Here is a 24,103-nt window from a genome sequence, read left to right as displayed (position 1 = left end):
TGTGTGTGTGTGTGTGTGTGTGTGTGTGTGTGTGTGTGTGTGTGTGTTGGGGTCTACAAAGAGTCACTGTGAGCCAGGGGGAATGGAGATAAATGAAGCTGGACAGAAAAGCTTTCCACACCAAATTAAGGACTACTGTTTGGGATATCATGGATGCATTGGAAGTGGGTGTGGGGTAACATGGCCGCATTTGTAGCTATTTGGATTGCATCTTTCGCTAAGCAGGATTTAAGGGAGAGAAGGAATGAGTATGTATTAAGGGTTCTGATGAGATTGTGATTGCTGCTCTGCACCGCTTCTTTAGGGCTGCTTGTGACCAGAATTGCTGAATGGGGGAGTATCTGTGGAGAAGGAATGCAGGAGCAGCCCTCAGAAAAAAGGGGCTCCTGGGCTCGTCAGAATGTGTTTGCCTGGTGGGGGACCAAATCAAGGTTTAGACCAGAGGAGCTAGCATCATGGCTGGGAAGATGACTGCATGGGTTATCATATCTAAAAGGGGTTTCATAGATGAAACTGAGGGCATGAGTCAAATGGAGATCTCAGCCCCATCATTTAATGGCTTTCCTACTTGTGAAATTCCTGTCGGTCTTTCAGGGCCCATTTGACATGCCAGATGCTCTCTGAAGTTTGTCCTTTAGCCCCTAGCTGGAAGGTATCTCTTTCTCTTTATAAACTCTATAACTTGTGGTTTACAAGTATTTTATAGCTTTGTATTCCCCCTGTGGGTAAAATCTCCAAAGATTGTCTTGCTTATCTTTGTATCTCCTCTATCACCTGAGATTCTGCTCCATATACACTCTCTACTGAAGAAATAATAACTGAACTGAATGTGCACTTTCACAGGAAAAGTACATCCTACAGGATTTAATAAGTATGAACCTTAAATAATGAAATATTTCAAGGAATTTGAATATTTCAAAGCTCCATCCATACAAGGCCTGAATAATTAATGCAAATATTTGAAGAAAAGAACAAAAGCTTATCTAATAATTCAATACACTGTTCTTTATTTTGGTCCATAAAAGGAGATCTCATGCTTAGTTTTGGTGGTAAGCTCAGCTCTAGACGCTTGGAAATGCAGATTAGGTCAATTACATCACAATTATATTTGAAAATTGAAAAGAAGCATTTTCCAAAAGGCAGATTTCAAATCTATGCCTTTTCAAAGGACATGTCATTTGGAAAGAAGCTGAATCACACCATGAAATATGTGGCATTTCTTTTGGTTTGCACTGTCTTCTGTACTAGTGGTAGGCTCGTGTGATATGCAGAAATGTGCTTAATCAAATTTAGCTTGACTTGCTCAAGTTAAGAAAATGTATATGAAGTGTTTCTGAGATAAGGAGAGGCATATTCTTTTTTTAGCACACATACCTCCTATGTGGCTGCAGTTGTCTTATTCACACATACCTCCTATGTGGCTGCAGTTGTCTTATTCCCTTATTTGAAAATTTGGCTCTCTTTATAAACTCTACAAATTCCTACTCATTTAGAACAGAACTGGAATAGCCTGGAAACCTATGGAGCTGAATGGTATTTTAGAGTGCTGACTCTCATTTTCCCTTCAGTAAAGAACCCGACGCTGTTACTTGTGTTTATCTTATAGTACACACACTCAGGATTACTCACCTGGGAGCGAGACCTGAGTTCTGGTGCAAGCCTTGTATTTACTGACCTGTGTGATGCAAGTCGTTTAACCTCTGAGGTAAAAAGAGAGGGCTGTTGCCTATAACTCCATGATTCTGCAGTTCAAGTATAATCAACTCGAATTTTCGATGATCTCTTTAAAAATAATAAAAAAAAATTGCTAGTGGCCTTAATAAATGTGTACCATTGAGCCTTGAGTGGTATTTTTGAAATAATGTAAGACAGGGAGAGAGGGTCGGGAGGTCCCTTCCTTTATATGAATTTTATACGGGATGTGTTAGCTTGAGGTAGCACTTGCCTAGTGTTAGGGGTCTATAGATACTACTAGAATTAGGGGAGGTGGAGATAAGGATAATGGAATTTTGAGTTAACAAGTGGCAGAACTGGATGAAAAAACATTTCAATAAAGAAGGTCTCAACAAAGTTTAATCTACTAATTTAATGATAATTAATGGAATTTAGTGGAATTTAAGAGTGAAAAATTTCTACAATTATAGCATGAGGGAATGAATAGAATTTTGTTAGATAAGCTGCTATTGTTTTTGAAATGAAGAGTTAAGAATCAAGCAGTAAATTAGGACAATAACAATTGCCTGGTAAACAGAATCCAGTATGTGTAACTTACTCTCGCTATAGGTAGAATATTTAATTTTATTTCTGTAAGCCACTTCACAAACCCCTACCAATAATGTGAGTTATATCTTTGGGCTCAACTTTCATTGTCTAAATAATATTCTTGGGACAGGTAATAATCTCCAGTTGGAGCTAGAAACATTTTGATTCAGAAATCAGTTGATTTCTGTATGTTGTAATATTTGATTTTACATCATCTTTTTCTTGTTCCATTGAAATTTGTTGCTGTTTTCAATGACAAGTTGATGTTCCAGTAATACTACATATATGTGTATACACACACACACACACACACACACACACACACACACAATCCTGTGGTTCTCACTGAACTTGGCCAAGTTTCCGAACTGTAAATGATAAACCAGATTATGGTTCTCCTCCCCAGAGGTTTAAGGGACCTAGATTAATGGTTTTCCTAGACTCATGGTTCTCCTCCCCAAAGGCTTAAGGGACTCTGAAGTTTCTAAATAGATTTACTTCAAAAGTATTCTAGAGATTTTTTTTTGCTTTTGTTTGACTCATTTCCTTCTTGATAAGATTCTATTTCCTTTCTCTTCCTCTTCACTCTGTTACTTAACATAGCCCTGAAATATGGTGTAGCCCTCCTGAAATACTGCTTTCAACAAATATACTCATCATGAGATAGCTGAAAATTTAGGGGCGTATGTGTTACTTATGTTCCTGTTAATTCTTTGCTTCCCATCCCACTTCTGATTATAATAAACTCTCATATTTGGCACCAGATTTTCTTGCTACCATTCTGACGTTAAAACATCAGTCTGTTCCATTCTCTTTGAACAAAGATTAAACTACAATGCAGTCTTAACACAATAAATAATGTACTTACTGGTTTTGACGTTTGGTTTAGTAATGAGGAGCCTAGGAAGAAAGTAAGCCTCTTTTACGCTTTCAAGTATGTTGCAGTAGACTCAGTGTTTGTGTCCCCCCAAAATTCTTATGTTGGAACCTAATCCCCAATGTGATGGTATTTGGGGGGGTGAGACTTTGGGAGGTGATTAGGTCATGAAGGTGGAATTAGTGCCCTTATAAAAGAGACCCCAGAGAGCTCTCTTGCCCCTTACCCCAAGTGAGGACACAGTGAGAAGACTAACATCTGTGAACCAGGAAGTGGGCTCTCGCCAGACACTGAAATGTACTGGCACCTTGTCTTGGACTTCCCAACCTTCAGAACGGTGAGAAATAAATTTCTGTTGTTTATAATCCACCCAGTCTATGGTATTCTGTTATAGCAAGTTGAATGGACTAAGACATATAGCAACCTTGTCTGGGTATCTCTAGGGTGTAGTGAATCAGAACAATTTGGATTCCCTTCTTTTCCCCACTACCCATCCCATTCCCTCACCTGGCAGGGAGGGATATTTGCTCCTTGAATGCCATATACAAATGGGCAGGCTGCGCATGGCCTTCCACTGCCATCTTGAGTTGCAGTGTCAGGGGCAGCACTTCTGAACATGGCCCGGCCTGCCGAGCTGAGGTGACAGTGGAGCCACTTCTCCCTAGACACTCTGATCTAAAGTGCGGTGTGTGAGGCCTCTGCATGAAGCACCCTGTGAACAAGTGAAACTAGACGAAGCACAAAGGAAAAGAAAAGAAAAAAAGCAAGCTGTGAACCCTCTGAAAAAAATGCCTCTGCACCTCTAGCTCTTGCAGAGGTTGGCGTCGTCAGTGGTCTCCTATTGTAGGGGGATGCAAGATGGCGGAGGAGTAAGACATAAAGATCACCTTCCTCCCCACAAATACATCAAAAATACATCTACATGTGGAACAACTCCTACAGAACACCTACTGAACGCTAGCAGAAGACCTCAGACTTCCAAAAAGGCAAGAAAATCCCCACATACCTGGCCGTGTGGCTGGCAGGGTCTTGGTGCTCTGCCCTGGTGTCAGGCCTGAGCCTCCGAGGTGGGAGAGCCGAGTTCAGGACACTGTACCACCAGAGACCTCCTGGCCCCACGTATTGTCAATTGGCGAGAGATCTCCGTCTAAACACTAAGACCCAGCTCCACCCAATGGCCAGCAAGCTCCAGTGCTGGACGCCCCATGCCAAACAACTAGCAAGACAGGAACACAATGCCACCCATTAGCAGAGAGGCTACCTAAAATCATACAGACACCCCAAAACACACCGCCAGATGCAACCCTTACCACCAGAAAGACAAGATCCAGCCCCACCCACCAGAACACAGGCATCAGTCTCCTCCACCAGGAAGACTACACAACCCACTGAACCAACCTCACCCACTGGCGGCAGACACCAAAACTAAGAAAAACTATGAACCTTCAGCCTGCAAAAAGGAGACCCCAAACACAGTAAGTTAAGCAAAATGAGAAGACAGAGAAATACACAGCAGATGAAGGAGCAAGGTAAGAAACACACCAGACCAAACAAATGAAGAGGAAAGAGGCAGTCTACCTGAAAAAGAATTCAGAGTAATGACAGTAAAGATGATCCAAAATCTTGGAAATAGAATGGAGAAAATACAAGAAACGTTTAACACGGACCTAGAAGAACTAAAGAGCAAACAAACAATGATGAACAACACAATAAATGAAATTAAAAATTCTCTAGAAGGAATCAATGGCAGAATAACTGAGGCAGAAGAACAGATAAGTGGTGTGGAAGATAAAATAGTGGAAATAACTACCACAGAGCAGAATAAAGAAAGAAGAGTGAAAAGAATTGAGGACAGCCTCAGAGACCTCTGGGACAACATTAAATGCACCAACATACGAATTTTAGGGGTCCGAGAAGAAGAAGACAAAAAAAAAAGGGTCTGAGACAATATTTGAAGACATTATAGTTGAAAACTTCCCTAACATGAGAAAAGAAATAGTCAAGTCCAGGAAGCACAGAGAGTCCCATACAGGATAAATCCAAGGAGAAGCATGCCAAGACACATATTAATCAAACTATCAAAAATTAAATACAGAGAAAAAGTATTAAAAGCAGCAAGGGAAAAGCAACAAACAACATACAAGGGAATCCCCATAAGGTTAACAGCTGGTCTTTCAGCAGAAACTCTGCAAGCCAAAAAGGAGCGGCAGGACATATTTAAAGTGATGAAAGGGAAAAACCTACAACCAAGATTACCCAGCAAGGATCTCATTCAGATTTGATGGAGAAATTAAAATCTTTACAGACAAGCAAAAGTTAAGAGAATTCAGCACCACCAAACCAGCTTTACAACAAATGCTAAAGGAACTTCTCTAAGCAGGAAACACAAAAGAAGAAAAAGACCTACCAAAAAAACCCAAAACAATTAGGAAAATGGTAATAGGAACATACATATCGATAACTACCTTAACTATAAAGGGATTAAATGCTCCAACCAAAAGACATAGACTGGCTGAATGGATACAAAAACAAGACCCATACATATACTGTCTACAAGAGACCCACTTCAGACCTAGGGACACATACAGACTGAAAGTGAGGGGATGGAAAAAGATATTCCATGCAAATGGAAATCAAAAGAAAGCTGGAGTAACAATTCTCATATCACACAAAATAGACTTTAAAATGAAGACTATTAGAAGAGACAAAGAAGGACACCACATAATGATCAAGGGATCAATCCAAGAAGAAGATATAACAATTGTAAATATTTATGCACCCAACATAGGAGCACCTCAATACATAAGGCAAATGCTAACAGCCATAAAAGGGGAAATCAACAGTAACACAGTAATAGTAGGGAACTTTAACACTCCACTTTCACCAATGGACAGATCATACAACATGAAAATAAATAAGGCAACACAAGCTTTACATGACACATTAAACAAGATGGATTTAACTGATATTTATAGGACATTCCATCCAAAAACAGCAGATTACACTTTCTTCTCAAGTGCTCATGGAACATTCTGCATGGTAGGTCATATCTTGGGTCACAAATCAAGCCTTGGTAAATTTAAGAAAATTGAAATTTTATCAAGTATCTTCTTCGACCACAATGCTATGAGACTAGGTATCAATTACAGGGAAAAATCTGTAAAAAATACAAACAGGTGGAGGCTAAACAATACTACTACATAACGAAGAAATCAAAGAGGAAATTAAAAAATACCTAGAAACAAATGACAATGAAAACATGATGACCCAAAACCTATGGGATGCAGCAAAGCAGTTCTAAGAGGGAAGATTATAGCAATGCAGCCCTACCTCAAGAAACAAGAAACTTCTCAAATAAACAACCTAACCTTACACCTAAAGCAATTAGAGAAAGAAGAACAAAAAAACCCCAAAGTTTGCAGAAGGAAAGAAATCATAAAGATCAGATCAGAAATAAATGAAATAGAAACAAAGAAAACAGTAGCAAAGATCAATAAAACTAAAAGCTGGTTCTTTGAGAAGATAAACAAAATTGATAAACCATTAGCCAGACTCATCAAAAAAAAAGGGAGAAGACTCAAATAAGTAGAATTACAAAAGAAAAAGGAGAAGTAACAACTGACACTGCAGAAATACAAAGGATCATGAGAGATTACTACAAGCAACTCTATGCCAATAAAATGGACAACCTGGAAGTAATGGACAAATTCTTAGAAATGCACAACCTTCCGAGAATGAACTAGGAAGAAATAGAAAATATAAACAGACCAATCACAAGCACTGTAATTGAAACTGTGATGAAAAATCTTCCAACAAACAAAAACCCAGGACCAGATGGCTTCACAGGCAAATTCTATCAAACATTTAGAGAAGATCTAACACCTATCCTTCTCAAACTCTTCCAAAATATAGCAGAGGGAGGAACACTCCCAAACTCATTCTATGAGGCCACCATCACCTTCATACCAAAACCAGACAAAGTTGCCACACAAAAAAAGAAAATTACAGGTCAATACCACTGATGAACATAGATGCAAAAATCCTCAACAAAATACTAGCAAACAGAATCCAGCAGCACATTAAAGGATCATACACCATGATCAAGTGGGGTTTATCCCATGAATGCAAGGATTCTTCAATATACGCAAAAGCAATCAATGTGTTACACCATATTAACAATTTGAAGGATAATACTCTCAATAGATGCAGAAAAAGCTTTTGACAAAATTCAACACCCATTTATGATAAAAACTTTCCAGAAAATAGGCATAGAGGGAACCTACATCAACATAATAAAGGCCATATATGACAAACCCCTGGCCAACATTGTTCTCAATGGTGAAAAACTGACACCATTTCCTCTAAGATCAGGAAAAAGACAAGGTTGCCCACTCTCACCACTATTATTCAACATAGTTTTGGAAGTTTTAGCCACAGCAATCAGAGAAGAAAAAGAAATAAAAGGAATCCAAATCGGAAAAAAAGAAGTAAAACTGTCACTGTTTGCAGATGACATGATACTATACATAGGGAATCCTAAAGATGCTACCAGAAAACTACTAGAGCTAATCAATGAATTTGGTAAAGTAGCAGGATACAGAATTAATGCACAGAAGTCTCTTGCATTCCTATACACTAATGATGAAAAATCTGAAAGAGAAATTAAGGAATCACTCCCATTTGCCATTGCAACAAAAAGAATAAAATACCTAGGAATAAACCTACCTAGGGAGACAAAAGACCTGTATGCAGAAAACTATAAGACACTGATGAAAGAAATTAAAGATGATACAAATAGATGGAGAAATATACCATGTTCTTGGATTGTAAGAATCGACATTGTGAAAATGACTCTACTACCTAAAGCAATCTACAGATTCAATGCAATACCTGTAAAACTACCAATGGCATTTTTCACAGAACTAGAACAGAAAATTTCACAATTTGTATGGAAACACTAAAGACCTCAAATAGCAAAGCAATCCTGAGAAAGAAAAATGGAGCTGGAGGAATCAGGCTCCCTGACTTCAGACTATACTACAAAGTTACAGCAATCAAGACTGTGTGGTACTGGCACAGAAACAGAAATATAGATCAATGGAACAGGATAGAAAGCCCAGAGATAAAACTATGCACCTATGGTCAACTAATCTATGACAAAGGAGGCAAGAGTATACAATGGAGAAAAGACAGTCTCTTCAATAAGTGATGCTGCAAAAACTGGACAACCACATGTAAAAGAATGAAATTAGAACACTCCGTAACACCATACCCAAAAATAAACTCAAAACGGATTAGAGACCTAAATGTAAGGCCAGACACTATAAAACTCTTAGAAGAAAACATAGGAAGAACACTCTTTGACATAAATCACAGCAAGATCTTTTTTGACCTACCTCCTAGAGAAATGGAAATAAAAACAAAAATAAACAAATGGAACCTAATGAAACTTAAAAGCTTCTGCACAGCAAAGGAAAACATAAACAAGATGAAAAGACAACCCTCAGAATGGGAGAAAATATTTGTAACTGAAGCAACTGACAAAGGATTAATCTCCAAAATATACAAACAGCTCATGCAGCTCAATATCAAAAAAAAACCCAACCCGATCCAAAAATGGGCAGAAGACCTACATAGACATTTCTCCAAGGAAGATATACAGATTGCCAATAAACACATGAAAGGATGCTCAATATCACTAATCATTAGAGAAATGGAAATCAAAACTACAATGATATATCACCTCACACCGGTCAGAATGGCCATCATCAAAAAATCTACAAACAATAAATGCTGGAGAGGGTGTGGAGAAAAGGGAACCCTCTTGCACTGTTGGTGGGAATGTAAATCGATACAGCCACTATGGAGAACAATATGGAGGCTCCTTAAAAACTAAAAATAGAACTACCATACGACCCAGCAATCCCACTCCTGGGCATATACCCAGAGGAAACTATAATTCAAAAAGAGTCATGTACTACAATGTTCACTGCAGCTCTATTTACAATAGCCAGAACATGGAAGCAACCTAAGTGTCCATTGACAGATGAATGGATAAAGATGTGGCACATATATGCAATGGAATATTACTCAGCCATAAAAAGAAACGAAATTGAACTATTTGTAGTGAGGTGGTTGGACGTAGAGTCTGTCATACAGAGTGAAGTAAGCCAGAAAGAGAAAAATAAATACCGTATGCTAACACATATGTATGGAATCTAAAAAAACAAAAGGTTCTGTAGAACCTAGGGGCAGGACAGTAATAAAGATGCAGGCATAGACAATAGACTTGAGGACACAGGGAGAGAGAAGGGTAAGCTGGGACGAAGTGAGAGAGTAGCATTGACATATATACACTACCAAATGTAAAATGGATAGCTAGTGGGAAGCAGCCACATAGCACAGGGAGATCAGCTAGGTGCTTTGTGACCACCTAGAGGGGTGGGATAGGGAGGGTGGGAGGGAATCACAAGAGGGAGGGGATATGGGGATATATAGCTGATTGACTTTGTTATACAGCAGAAACTTACACAACATTGTAAAGCGATTATACTCCAATAAAGTTGTTAAAAAAAACCCAAATGGGCACCAACTGATTCCACATCTTGCTCCATCCCCCAAAAGCCAGTACTTAGCCCCTTCTCCCCCACTCTCCCAAGTTCTGTGTTAGACCGTCTATATTAAAATGCTGCTTAGGAGTTGTAATGAAGGGTGATTTGACTGTGAACCTGGATGTATTTAGAGTCTTTTTCAAACATTCAATCAGGCTTCCCTGACCACCTTCATTTTCTTCATTTTTCAAATGCAGCAGGTAATTGAGGATAAATGCCTTATGTGGGACAACCTGCGAAGCTGTTACACCGCCAGAGTGAGACCAGGCATCTCTCTGCCAGGAATTTCAACAGAAATGACTCTTTGCCCCGATATGTGTTTGATGCCCATCTCCATGAGTCTTATTTGCTTTGATAACTACTGTCTCCCACCTTTATTTCACATAAGGAAATTGAAGTCATAATACATGTTAAGTGACTAAGAGCAGGACTCATATAATAAATTAGAGGAGCAACAAGGATTTTCAGTTCTTATCTGTTTACACTTTTCCCTAACAATTCCCACCTGCCGCCTTCCTATGTAGATACCTGGTTAACACAGGAAGAAGATTTTAACAGATTCTGGTCTTTTAGTGCCATGTACTTTCTTCATGTTAATGCTATTAAGCATCTCATTACTGTCAAGTTGATTTAAGTTCTGGTGAGATCAGCATCTCCTGAAAGGCAATGCATTTAGTGAGCACCTCCCGTGTGTAATGCAGTGTATTAGGTTCTGTTTGGGGAAACTGAAAGAAAAAGATGCAGCCCCTGACATCTAGTATCTTATACTAGTTAGGAAGCCAAATGCACAGAAAATGACATTAAAAAGCTGTATGTTATACCATATTTCCTTTATCTCTTCAGTGAGGTGAAACTGTTTTCCTTTTTAATGGTCTTGCCTTTTTCAAGGCATTCCCATTCCAACCAAAGTTTCTCCTAATATGACACCTCAAAATAAGCTATATTTTGCTTTCAAAGTGGAACCAAACAAGAACCCATTCCTCCCGTATTTCCTTGGCATGTCTTTGCAGTCAGTTTACCAGGTTCTTTGTGTTTCCCTTACATGTCACAGTTCTTCATGAGGAGGAAAGTAGGGTTTCATTAGTAGACATCATGGGCCATTTTGAGCCAGACCTGACTATATGGTTGGCCCAGTTCCCATGGGTGAGTCTCATGGTGGGGACTCAAACACACCCTTTCTCTGGCCACTTCAGTGTGAGGGCCTCCAGGTTTTTTTCTCTGCCTGTGGCTGCTTCCTCTTACTCCTCCCAGGTGGATGGGGCGGGTCCAGAGTGAGGACATTCCATTAGACTGTGGTGCAGGGCACAGTTAGCTGGTCAAGCTGGGATTCTGCCTTTGGGGACGTTCTTCCTGTCAGGAGCTATAGGGAGGTAAGAGGAGTCAGTATTACTCCTGCCCAGCAGGAGACCTGGCCCACTCCCCCCACCCCAGCCCCCCTTGGCCCACTTTTGACTCTGACTTTGCTCTCTGGTGGGTGAAGAAAGATAACTCTGTTGGCTGCTTTAGTCCGGGGTTCCTTTAGCCTAGGACGATGTGGGGCAGCAGCCCAATGGTGCTACACTTGGTAGGGGACACACCCTCCAAGCTTGTTGCTGTTTTTATCTGACGAGTGTGTCTTTCCCTTTTAAAAATATATTATACAAGAAAAGAAAAAAGGAGAATGAAAGAAAAAAGAAAGAAGAAAAGACCGAAATAGAGATGGGGGAGGGGGAAGAAGAGGCAGTAAGAAGAATGAAAAAACTAATTTTATTCTTACATGGACTCAACATCCTACTATGTCTCTCCCCGCTCCCAACTTGGCTTCTGTTGTGTCCTCTCTGATTTAGTAGGTCAGGGGCAGGGACTGAGATTCTGTATTTCTAACAAGCTCCCAGGTGAAGCCAATGCAGTTGGTCCTCAGATCACACTCAGTGAGTAGCAAGGGTCTTGAGGAATAATGAATCAAATACTGTACCAGTTTCTTAACCATTCTTCATATAATAATATCTGACACTCAAATAGTACTTACTATGTGCCTGACACTGTTTTAAGTGCTTTGCATGTATCAACTCATTTAATCCTCGTAATTCTATGAGATGGGCACTACTATTAGCCCCACTTCACAGTTGAAACCAAGGCATAAGTTTATTTAATTTACCAAATATCACATAGTAAGTACTAGAGCCGGGATTCAAACTCAGCCTGGCTCCAGAGTCTGTGTGTTTAGCTCCATTTTTATTCCAATAGCTTACAAACTTACCCTCTTCTGGACATAAGTTTTCAATCTTTACCCCTTAAAGGATGGACCCCAGCTTGAAAACAATGTTCCAGAGATGTCACTAACCAGCCGGTGAAGATCACTGTGATATTGATTCACCATTGTATTAGCCACACTGTCAACTTTGTGCCTTATGTAAATTTGATAATTAGAGGCAGTTCTCAAGGGTTAGCTGTAGGATCCCAAGGCAGCTGTGGTTTTGGCTGTTTTTGTTTTTTGACAAGTAGAGGCAGCAAAGAGCAGCTGAGGTTAACGGCTCTAGCTGATCACCGAGGCAGCAAGAGAAACAGCTCCAAGACAAACACACTGTTCATTGTGTAGCCCGAGGGGAGAGAGCAAGTCTAGAAGGGCTGAGCCAGGCAGGGGTGATGGGCGATATAGGATTCTCTGTGGGTGAGAAGGTTGGTGGCTGGTCAGGGCAGAAAGCAGACTGGAGAGGCTGAGGCAAAGTGGAGTCTTATATAGATGAGCCCACTCTGAATCAAGGAAGCCAGAGATTCACTCATGCATTCATTCTATATTAATCGATGACCTATTATGTTCCAGGCACCATGCTACATGCTGTTGATACGGTGATGAATAAGACAGAACTGGTCCCTGTCCTCATTCTTGTTGGGAGACGGACAAGACCAAACCAAACCAAACCTAACAGACAAATAAATCAGTGCAGGATGTCATGAATGTCCTGAAGGAAAGCAAGGGTGAGAGATGGTGAAACCAAGGGGCACCCTACTTTAGGTAGGGTGGTCAAGGAAAGCCTTCAGCTGAGACCTAAAATCAGAGAAGTTAAGCAATTGGAAAGGGCACTCTAGGCAAGAAACAGCTGTGCAAAAGCCCAAGGGTGGGAAAGAACTTGGTATGGAAGAGAGAGCCTGGCAGGATCTGGGGAATCCACAGTTGTCCATTGGGAATCGTACAAGTTGACATAAGGATTAAAGCTGAGAATAACTGATATGAAACAAAATCAATTGGCTTTGACAGGTTGGTCAATTCTCATCTGGAGTATTATGTTGAATTCTTGACAAATCACAGTGTCAAGGCCCATGGGTGATTTGGCTGCCATAGCCTCTGAAATTGGACAATATTTTTAGGCAAGGCTCAGTACCTTCTGTTTGACCTTTTTTTGGATTTAAATGCCCATCTCTGAGTTGCGAGGGTCTCACCAAGGTCGTAATAATTCTTACGAAGAAATCTTCATCTAGGTTATTGTGACGAAGGGCAAGGCCGAAAACAAAGCATCGGATGGGGCTAGTGTCCACAGTCCAAGATGAACACGAGCCATCAAAACAGAGAAGTCAAGGCACATGGTCCATACCTCCTTCTCTGGTCTCTCAATCTGGCAGCCCCATCAAAAAGGAGAGGAGGTTGGTTTAGGTGAACCATTCATTAGTTGTTCCTAGTGATCAACCATTCAACACATTTTCTAATGCTCCCCAATGACCCTTCAGGTGATTTTTTGCAGTTGTCTAGAGAGGAAAATGTAGTTGACCAATCTATAGTTTCCACAATCTATCCTTTTCTAAAGAACACTTTTGAGAATCAGAACACTTGTCTTAGCCAAGGCTCTTGTCAGTTGTTATCTGGATTAGTGTATTGGTGTCTTACACCTGGTCTCCCTGATTGTAGTCTCTCACACCTCCAATCTATCACCCACAGAGCTTTCAGAGAAATTTAGCTAAAATTCACCTTGTATCTGATCCCTATCCTTGGTTTTAAGTGGTTCTTCATTACTGTTGATAAAACCTAAAGTCCTTTTTTTGGGCAATCAGTACCTTTCATGATCTGACCTTTGCCTAAATTGCCACGCTCATCTCCTGCCATATTCCCCTGCTCTGAATTATAGCCATACCACGTTAGTTGCTCTTACTGAAATTACAATGCTCTCATATTACTTCTCTGCATTTTCTTTTTTTTGGCCGTGTCATGCAGCTTGTGGGATTTTAGTTCCCTGACCAGGGATTGAACTCAGGCCCTCGGCGCTGAGAGTGCAGAGTCCTAACCACTGGACCTCCAAGGAATTGCCCTTCTCTGCATTTTCATGTGGGGCTCCTACTTGCTTCTTCCCTCAGCTAGTTCCTATTTATCCTTTAGAATTTAGTTTAAACCTTATTTCCTCCAGGAAGCCTTCCATGATTTCCCTAGTCAGGATTAAGTGCTCTTATTTGATCCTGTAACACATTTTTATATGCCTCTATTACATTTAAAAATGTAGTTAGCATCCAAATCCTCTTCTACAAAATCTTAAGCTTTTGTGGGCTAGGACTGTATCCTTTAGCGCTTAACAGTGCCCTTGTACATAATAGCTTCAGAAAGGTTAATGGAACGGCTGCATTTGCATTTTCCATTTTCTGGCTTTAGTTTTCCATGATTTCTTGCAGATTACAAAGAGACTATATTAATTTCTACATCATATATATTCTCCATCTCTACCTCCTCTTTTGGGGAATAAGGGGAAAAGATTTGCTTAAGCTTAGGTCTAGAGACATATTTCTACCTCATTTATTAGACTTGTGAAAATCTCTAATGAGAATTTCTTACTACCCATGGTTTAATCTAAGTGCTCATATCTTGCTGTGATTTAGGATACCACATTACAGATTTTTAGACCTAGAAAGAACTTCAGAATGATCAGATTCAATAGTTTACTTTATGGGACAAGGACATGAAGGTTCAGAGAGAGGTTAAGCAAATACTCTAAAACCACCCTACTAGTGGGTGGCAGTTAGCCCCAGGAGCTAGATCTCCATCCTCTCAGTCCTGGGCCCTTTTCCCTACAAATGGCCACTCTTCAGATCTTCATCCTATTTTGATGTCAGAGACCCAATATGGATTTGACCTTGGTTCCTTGATTTGCCATATTGAGGCTTTAATTTGGCCTCTCGAACTAATAATTTGATTATTAGCAAATGAATTAACATTAAGCTTTTTCATTTGGAGGCCTGCTGAACTGTGAAACTCTTCTTAAAAATTCTGAGGGGACTTGGAAAAAAAAAGGTGTAAATAAGGGTTGAGCAAATGGTCAATCCTTCACTGGTCTTTCAGGAGCTCTTTCACAAATTGGTTCACAGCAGAGTAGTTGATAAGCACCAGCATGTCCAAGACACCCACTTCGTCTTCCTTAAGGATGCTCTAGAAGGGGAGTGGGAAAGTTACACTGTACATAGTATCTTCCCTAGAAGCAAGTATGTTTCTTTACTAGTAGAACTAGAAAATTGTATGTTCAGTTTGCTAATTTTTTACTTTAAAATGTTTGTTTGACTATTAGATTTGGTTAATAACACTGAAGATTGATGTTATAAAGATTAGCACATCTTTAATTTTACTGTAGATTATTTCAAGCATACAGAAAACTATAGAGAATGATATAACAGAACGTCATGTATCAACCATCCAACTCAGTCGTATAATAAAATTTTGCCATATTTGCTCCAGATCTCTTTCTTCCTCTCCGTCTCTTCCCTCCCTCCCTTTCTTCCTTTCTTTTTTTTCTCTCTCTTCCTTCTTTCCAAAATAAAATCTTACACATGTAGTTAAAGCCCCTGTAACTAATCTGTCCCATTCCTCTCCTAACATCTGTAGAGGTAACACCTATCCTGAATCTCCAGTTTTAATTTTTGTGTGTTTTTTAAATTTTTATATATGCATCCATAAACAATAAATAGTGTTGATTTGCCTGTTTTCCATTTTATTAAATAATATATTCTATACTTTCTTCTCAAGTTCTCACTCCACATGGATTAATATACATCTTCTATTCATTTAAACTGCTTTATGGTATTCCATTGTATAAAAAGACCACATTTTATCTTTGAATTGTTTCTGTTATCTTCCTCTTACAAATCATGCAGGAATAAACATTCTTGTACATATGTCCTTGTGAGAGTTATATACCTAGGTGAGGCATCACTGGGTTGTATCATAACTATTTTTAAAAGAATTTTCATGTTGATAGCAAAACTGATTAGTTACTTAAAAGGAAAAAATGAAATCAAGATAGGTGCTGGAAGAAACAGAATGTCAGGAATAGGAAGTAAAACAGTATAAGAGAGTAGGTGACATAGATGTAGAATCCTATGCTTTTTTTTTAAACAATTCATTTTTTGATTAAAAAAAGTAGATTGAACATGCAAGTAAATTGAACAACCACTGAGAGCCACAGATTTTCATCTACATTTAAGAGACTACCTTTTGTGTCAATGCCTCCATGAAGCCTTCTAGAATTTTCTTTACTTTTTTTTTTCTGTGAAAATTGACTACTTCCTCCTTTGGGCCTTCATTCTACCTACCTCTAGTATGTGATATATTGCACATTGTGTTTGCTATGGTTTGTTTACATGTCTCTGTTAATAAGCTGAATGTTGTTTGAGAGCAGAGTTCATGCCTTACTCTATCCCCAGGGCATGGTGCACAGGAGGTAGTTAACATAGTCTGAGGAGTGAATGAAAAGCCCAAATCATGGAAGGTCTTTTAGACTTAGTAGTTGGTTTCTGATGACAGGATACTTTAGTGAAAATTAGCTTAAAGTATAGAAAAGGAGGTTTTATCTTTTCGTCTTCAGTTAGACCTACAGAAAGGAAGTTTCATATAAAAGCTGATAAAAATTACTAACAAAGCAGAGAAATCACTTAGCATTTGGCTGTAGACACTGGCAATGTATGTTTGTAGTAGTGCATTAGTAAAGCTGCCAGCTCAGAAAAAGGAAGGCATCTAAAAATTTAGACTGTAAAATTAAGCACATAATGGGAAATTCTTGAATATTTTGTGAATTAGGTATGAGAAATATAAGAGAATTCTATATATTTAAATTGAAGTATAGTTGACTCAATGTTATATTAGTTTCAGGTGAAGGGGATCATATATTATAAATATATCTTGCAGAATCATTAGAATATTATAAGTATGCTTGCTCCTATCATAAGAAGTACTTATTATGAATAATATATCACATGCATGAAAAAAAAGTGCTGGCTAGTTTCATTTCCCCAAAACACCTTTTCAATGGTAAGTTTGAGGCAGCTGTGGTTTACCAAAGTATAAACTAGTGAGGTCCACTATAACTAGCATGTGTTTACATTCTGACTCACGGTTCCTGTTAGGCTTTAATCACAGGGAAACAAGTAATATTACTCAGACTTCATTGTTTAACCTTCCATTCATTTGTTTTCCAAATTTGTTTCAGTATGTAGGAAGGTTCCTTTTAGATTACAACATGTAGTCCTGATTTCTGCAATTTTTCTTCATTTGCCATTTTGAGGTAGCCATGAAAATCCTATAAGCTTCTTATTCCTCAAATCTATGCCTGTAAGCCTCATTGAGTTGGATTCATCCTAAATACATTTTGAAATCACATCAGCACTTTCAGATCAGCAGGTTACTTTTTTTTAATTTTTGGCTGCGTTGGGTCTTTGTTGCTGCACGCGGGCTTTCTCTAGTTGCGGCAAGCGGGGGCTACTCTTCGTTGCGGTGCGCGGGCTTCTCATTGCGGTGGCTTCTCTTGTTGTGGAGCACGGGCTCTAGGCGCACGGGCTTCAGTAGTTGTGGCTCGTGGGCTCTAGAGCGCAGGCTCAGTAGTTGTGGCGCACGGGCTTTGTTGCTCCGCGGCATGTGGGATCCTCCCGGACCAGGGCTCGAACTCATGTCCCCAGCATTGGCAGGTGGATTCTTAACCACTGCGCCACCGGGGAAGCCCAGCAGGTTATTTCTTAATAAATTACTGTCTTAATGTTAGATGCTATTTTAAATACGTGAAAGAGAGCTGTTCCCAAATGTGTGTAACTACTTTCAGGGAATAGTAAACCAGAGCATTTAATTAAATGAAGGCCCTAAATTTTTATTATGCCGTCACTGGATATTTGAATAACTAGTTATAAATGAATTCTATTCGTATAAAAGTAATTTTCTAAATCCAATTGTCCTATTTTGAAATATAGTTCCAGTTTCTGGGTAAAACTGGCAATGGAATGGCCATGTCTCCACAGCTAAAGCAAATTAGAGGGTTGCAGCAGTAAACTGAACCCATAGGCAGAGGGGGGAAAGAAACCTTTGAACCCTGTTTTTTTTTCTCCTGTACTGATTGGATAATTTACCTGACTAATTTTGTCTAGTCATTAGAAAGTCAGTTCTCCACTCTAGAATTTCTTCCACTCAAGTAAACAATATTGATGCATATAATTTGGATGAAAAAAAAATCCCTTTAAGAAATATCTGGATATATGCCTTGAATGAGCTTCCTCATTTAAGTCACAGAAATTTATTTAAAGAGAAACCAATCTAAGATAGTAATAACAACATTAACTACCATTTACTGAGCATTTCCTATGTGACAAAACTGTAACACACTTTAATCCTTGCCGCAAATTTGTTGGATGAGGGATACTATTTGAATTTTAGCTATCAGGGAATTTCTGCTCACATTGGTTAAGTAATGCAGCCAGATTTGCGCAGCTGGTAAGTATGAAGGCTGGTATTAAAATGCCAGCCCATCTGGTGGTAGTGCTTGAGAACCTTCGTTCTTTCCTCTACAAAACACAGTTGATGCGGAGTGGAATCATTTTATGATCCCTTTGATGGTCTTGATTTTCAGAAAAGCTACAAGACATGGAGTAAATGGTGATAAAAATATATCCAATAAGAATGCAATTGCATCTTCCTTTTTCTGTCATTTGGTTTTTTTTCCCCACTTGGGATATTTGCAGAATTATACTGCTAACCTCTAACTTTCCCTCTCTTCTTACTCTCCTCCTGTCCCCACAACCATGAACACAAAATAATTTCCTTTCAAATTATGTTACTAAGTTTGTAACTCACATAGGGAATTATCACATAGAAAAATTTATTAGCCTAAATGATGGCCATATAGTTTTTGCCAAGATTCATCATTTCTGAAGTTAGTTGCCCATAAAACCAATTTCTCAATGGTTTGGTGAGATCAAGTGCCAAATTACCCAGGGGATGAATAACAGTTACTGCAGGTCCCATTGATCCGTCTGCCCAGCCGTTCACTGATAGTTCCAATGACTTGGGAAAATGCAGCCAGCATGGCCCCCCAAAATCTGCATCATGGCTTTATCTACTGATGAGCCAGACTACAAATGCTGTGAACACATACCAACAGCGGTTCAGGTAGCAACCCAACAGGAATTCATAAAGAAGTATCAGATGCACGTTAGCTAAATTTACTGCACTACCACCACATGTGGATTGGTTTCTAAGTGCCAGACACTGCTAAGTGCTGTATGTGCGTATTGCATTTACTCTCCTTAGGCCAGCTTGCAGAGTAGTTAACAACACGGTCACAGAGCCAAACTAATATGGCTCTGGTTCTTTGGGCAAGCAGTGGAAACTGTGTTTCAGTTTCTCCATCTGTAAAATGGGGATGCTAAATACTTCACAGAGTTGAAGTGAAAAATGAGTTAAATTAAACAAAGCCCTTAGAATAGTACTTGCATGGAGACAGCACTCAATATATGCTGGCCATTAATTTTCCTAATGACCCTGTGAGGTAAATGCTATTATGATCATCATTTACTGTTTAGAAGATTGTGGCTTAGAGGTGGCACATGGCAGAGGTAGGCTTTGAAAATAGGTCTGTTTGACAGCAAAACCTGTCCTCCTTATCACTGTGCTGTTCTGCCTCTCAGTACAAGACACATAGAATGGGCAAAGAATGCATGCTGTCAGCTGCAAGGCCTCTTGCCACCGCGGGACACCCGCCCCTCAGATGAATTCCTGGAGGGGGCCAGTTGGTGAATCTTTGCTGAGAGGCAGGTCAATAATTCTGGGCCTTCCTCCGTTCAGATGGGAATTGGAATGATGCATACCATCTCAGTGAAGGCTTAACCACAGCCAGGTGACTCCTGTGGTGGTGACAAAAGTATACAAATGAAGTATAGGAGCAGGGGAGCCTTCACACACTCCCAACCCTTCCTGCCTCTCAGAACAGCTATATCCCCTGACACACATCAGCTAGAGGCATCCTTATCCACTCACCCATAGCCTCAGAGAGAACCACACAGCAGACTTTCCTATCAGTTGGGTGATAGTTAGAATTACTGAGCTTCTACTGTGCGTCTTCTCAAAAACCTTATGAAGTAGGTGTAATTATCTTACTTAGGAAGTGAGGGAATAAATAGATAGCTAGTGGGAAGCAGCTGCATAGCACAGGGAGATCAGCTTGGTGCTTTGTGACCACCTAGAGGGGTGGGACAGGGAGGGTGGGAGGGAGACGCAAAAAGGAGATGGTATGGGGATATATGTATATGTATAGATGATTCACTTTGTTATACAGCAGAAACTAACACACCACTGTAAAGCAATTATACTCCAATAAAGATGTTAAAAAAAAAAAAAAAAGAAGTGAGGGGGACTTCCCTGGTGGTGCAGTGGTTAAGAATCCACCTGCCAGTGCAGCGGACACGGGTTCGAGCCCTGGTCCGGGAAGATCCCACATGCTGCAGGGCAACTAAGCCGGTGCACCACAGCTACTGAGCCTGCGCTCTAGAGCCCTTGAGCCACAACTACTGAGCCCACGTGCCACAACTACTGACGCCCGCGCGCCTAGAGCCCGTGCTCTGCGACAAGAGAAGCCACCCAATGAGAAGCCCACGAACCACAGCGAAGAGTAGCCCCTGCTCGCTGCAACTAGAGAAAAGCCCACACACAGCAACAAAGACCCAAGGTAGCCAAAAATAAAAATTAATTAATTAATTAAAAAAATTTTTTTGTTAAAAAAAAAAGTGAGGAAATTAAGGTTCAGAGGAATTAGATGAATTGCCCAAGGTTATTCCACAGCTTGTAAATGGACACCCAGGATTCAAACCTTGGTCTATATCTTAATCCACAAACCCACATTCCTCTCACTCTTTTTTTTTTTTTTTTTGCTGTACGCGGGCCTCTCACTGTTGTGGCCTCTCCCGTTGCGGAGCACAGGCTCCGGACGCGCAGGCTCAGCGGCCATGGCTCATGGGCCCAGCCGCTCCGTGGCATGTGGGATCTTCCCGGACCGGGGCACGAACCCGTGTCCCCTGCATCGGCAGGCGGACTCTCAACCACTGCGCCACCAGGGAAGCCGCTCCTCTCACTCTTTGGGGATTGTTCCTTTGGCTTGGGGATATTACAAAATCATGATTTCTCCTGATCGCTTTTTGCTGTTATCTTTTGACCATCTCATTTTTTGTTACTGATTTTATCCAAGAGCAAGAACATGCTTTGGAATTCTTGGAGTAGCTGTTGAGATTATATATTTTAATTTAAGAGGTTGCATTACTGGATTATCTGTGAATTGTGACTTCTCAATACTCTCCTTCTTCCTCCTCCTACCTCATTGTATTTGACATCTGATTATTAGAATCTTTTTAGAGGTTTTTGAACACACTCACATGTGGGAAAGTGCTAGTTAAAATTGTTACAGACAGACATTTGTGTTATAATAGAGGGAAGTCATTTTGGGGGCTCAATTGATGTACACTGCAAAGATTTTCTTAAAATTTTCTGCAAGGTATACATAATTTCACAAGCAAAACAATTAGTCAATCCAGTAGCAAAGTTAAGAGTGGCTACTGGTTTTGTATTTTAAGCTCACAGCAAATTATCTACTTTTATACCACAATGCCTATGGGACAGTCAGAGAGCTTGAACTGGCTCCCTGTCACTCTTTGGTGAAGGGACTGAAGCTTCATAAATCTGGTCCTTCACCCTCCTAGCTCTGACCCTCCCCTTCCTATAAGGAATGAACATGTTGCCTGCAGTAGGCGTTTGTCAAACATCTTAATACCATCTCATCACTGTGATGATCAACAAAGGCATTCTGAAAATCTTTTATAAATAGGGTACACCATGAAGTACAGCCTGTGGTTCAGATCCTGGTCCTTGTACACATGGGAACATAAAGGGCATGCACTACATCCATATTGAAACACAAGTGGTAACCTCATCCTTTAATATTGAAATGGTTTTATTGTCCTTTACTAGCAATGATGGCTAATAACTATATTGCTTTTATTTCCATAAATATATATAATTTATTTATATAATATGTACAATAAATATTAATATATTTACATATATAATATATATCATATATGGCATACATATATGCCATATAAAGCAATTTTGAAGTTTGAAATCATTGATTCCCATAACCTAACTGAGGAATAAATCACATAACCACCAATCTTTCTCCAGTGACCACCCACCACCTCCAATTTCATGTATCAATAAATAGCAAATACTCTGGAATATTTCATCTATAAGAAACACTGTTGAGTTGCAGAAGTAGTAACCATATTTGCTTATTTTTTTCACTCAAGAAGTTTTAAAATGTTTTTATGCTCTGAAAACATAAAGAAAAAAATCTGGAAGAACTTATCTCTGTTGTGTCGGCATCCGTAAAAAGTGATTTTTAAGATGGAGACTTCTCCTTGAGAAATAAAGGCTTCTGGTTTTAGCATTCAGCTCTCACTTTCATTAAAAACAGAGTTGTTGTTTTAGACCCAAGCTTTCCCTAGAGACAGTGATTCCACCGGGGGAAGCAATATGTGAAGTTATTGCAAGAAAGTTTTTGTGTGAAATTGTGCCTCTTGCCAGAGATGTTGTATGTTTTAGTTAATTTCCTTCCCAAGAGCTAGGAAAATTTCCCAAGCCCCAGATATGTACAACTGGAATGCTACTGAGAAGTCAGTAGAATGAGGCTGAAGAGAGAGACTGAATTTTACACACTTCATTTGTTTCTGTAGATAAAGCCTCTATTCTATTTTCCTCAAGGTGAAAGTCCAATTCACTTTGAAAATTGTAAAGCCTTATTCCATTGAAAGAAAATGATTTTGATTTCTGTCACAGTTATTACTATTTACACTACAATAAATTTACCTAAGGAAGGGGATAGCCTCTGCTGGATTCCTTCCAGAGCTCCCCAAGGAATAAAACCGTACAGCTAACAACCGATGGGACATTCTGTTCTGCCTTTTCCTTCTCAGCCCTTCGGTGTTTAATCTATCCACCACAAATCTGTTCATTAGCAACTCTGCACGTACACAGTGCGATGGTAATTAATGTTCCCCATGTTGACTCTCAGGAACTACAATACCATGAAGTACCCTTCAGGATTATCAAGGAGAAATTAAATTATGCTCAGTACAGTTTGAGAGCAATTTTGCTAGTGGTTTGGAGCACCTCTACAGGGAGGTTCTGAAGTCAGCTCCTACCAGTTTGTGGGAGCTGATTGTTCACTACTAAAGAATTGTGTGAGCCAGATGTTAAATCTTTGGAATTGGGCCATGGTGGGAGTATTTATGGTAAAGGAGTTGGCATCTGCTAAAAATCAGGATTTTGTTTTGTTTTGTTTTTTTCTCCAGAATACTGGTTTATCAGCACATCACTGTCTATACCTTTGAAACTGCATAATCCAATTAATACCTATTAGCTAGGCCTCATGCTGGACAACAGTTTACTGATAAGTTTTGCTACGTTGAAAAGCCAGTTAATACCTGTATTAGTTTTCTGTGGCTGCTGTACCACAAACCTGGTGGCTTAAAACAATCAAAATTTATTATCTCACAGTTCTGGAGGTCAGAAGTCCAATCTCGGTATCACTGGGCCAAGTACAGTATTGGCAGGACTGTGTGCCCTCCAGAGGCTCCAGGACAGAACCTATTCCCTGCATTTTCCAGCTTCTGGTGGCTGCTAGCACTCCTTGGTTTGTGGCTTCATCACTCCAATATTCAAGGCCAGTTCAAGGCCAGCATCTTTAAATTTCTCTCTGCTCTATCTTCACATTGCCAGCATGTGTGTGTGTGTGTGTGTAAACTTCCTCTCTCTTATAAGGACACTTGTGATTGCATTTAGGGCCCACACAGGTAATCCAAAATAAACTCTTCCATCTCAAGATCTTTAACTTAATCTCATCTGCAAAGACTGATTTTTTCAAATAATGTAACATTTATAGTTTCCAGGGATTAGGACCTGGTACTTTCAGGAGGGCCATTTTAAGACTACCACAATACCCACCTTGGCAGCCCCTTATATACACAGATGCACTATATCTTGTATAACATCCTTAACTGGTCTTAATGATAAGGAACAGATTTTTTTTTTTTTTTT

At 39.7% G+C, this 24,103-nt stretch overlaps 1 protein-coding gene across 7 annotated transcripts in view; it reads left to right on the top strand.

Moving 5' to 3' along the window:
• TMEM178A (transmembrane protein 178A) overlaps positions 1-24,103 on the top strand; it is a 248,006-nt gene that overhangs the window by 31,103 nt on the left and 192,800 nt on the right. The window contains exon 1 of one of the 7 annotated variants that reach the window (XM_029231422.1): positions 11,080-11,120. The exons of the other annotated variants lie outside the window; for them this stretch is intronic. The gene's annotated coding sequence lies outside the window, so the exon portion shown is untranslated. Of the gene's footprint in view, positions 1-11,079; positions 11,121-24,103 lie in introns of those variants that run through there. 7 annotated transcript variants of the gene reach the window in all.

Source organism: Monodon monoceros, unplaced genomic scaffold (genome assembly GCF_005190385.1).
Source record: "Monodon monoceros isolate NGI ecotype Baffin Bay Population unplaced genomic scaffold, NGI_Narwhal_1 Super_Scaffold_19, whole genome shotgun sequence".
In the NCBI taxonomy this organism is placed as follows: domain Eukaryota; kingdom Metazoa; phylum Chordata; class Mammalia; order Artiodactyla; family Monodontidae; genus Monodon; species Monodon monoceros.
Note: the sequence above shows the minus strand (reverse complement) of the source record. Positions and strands in the feature narration are given on the sequence as shown.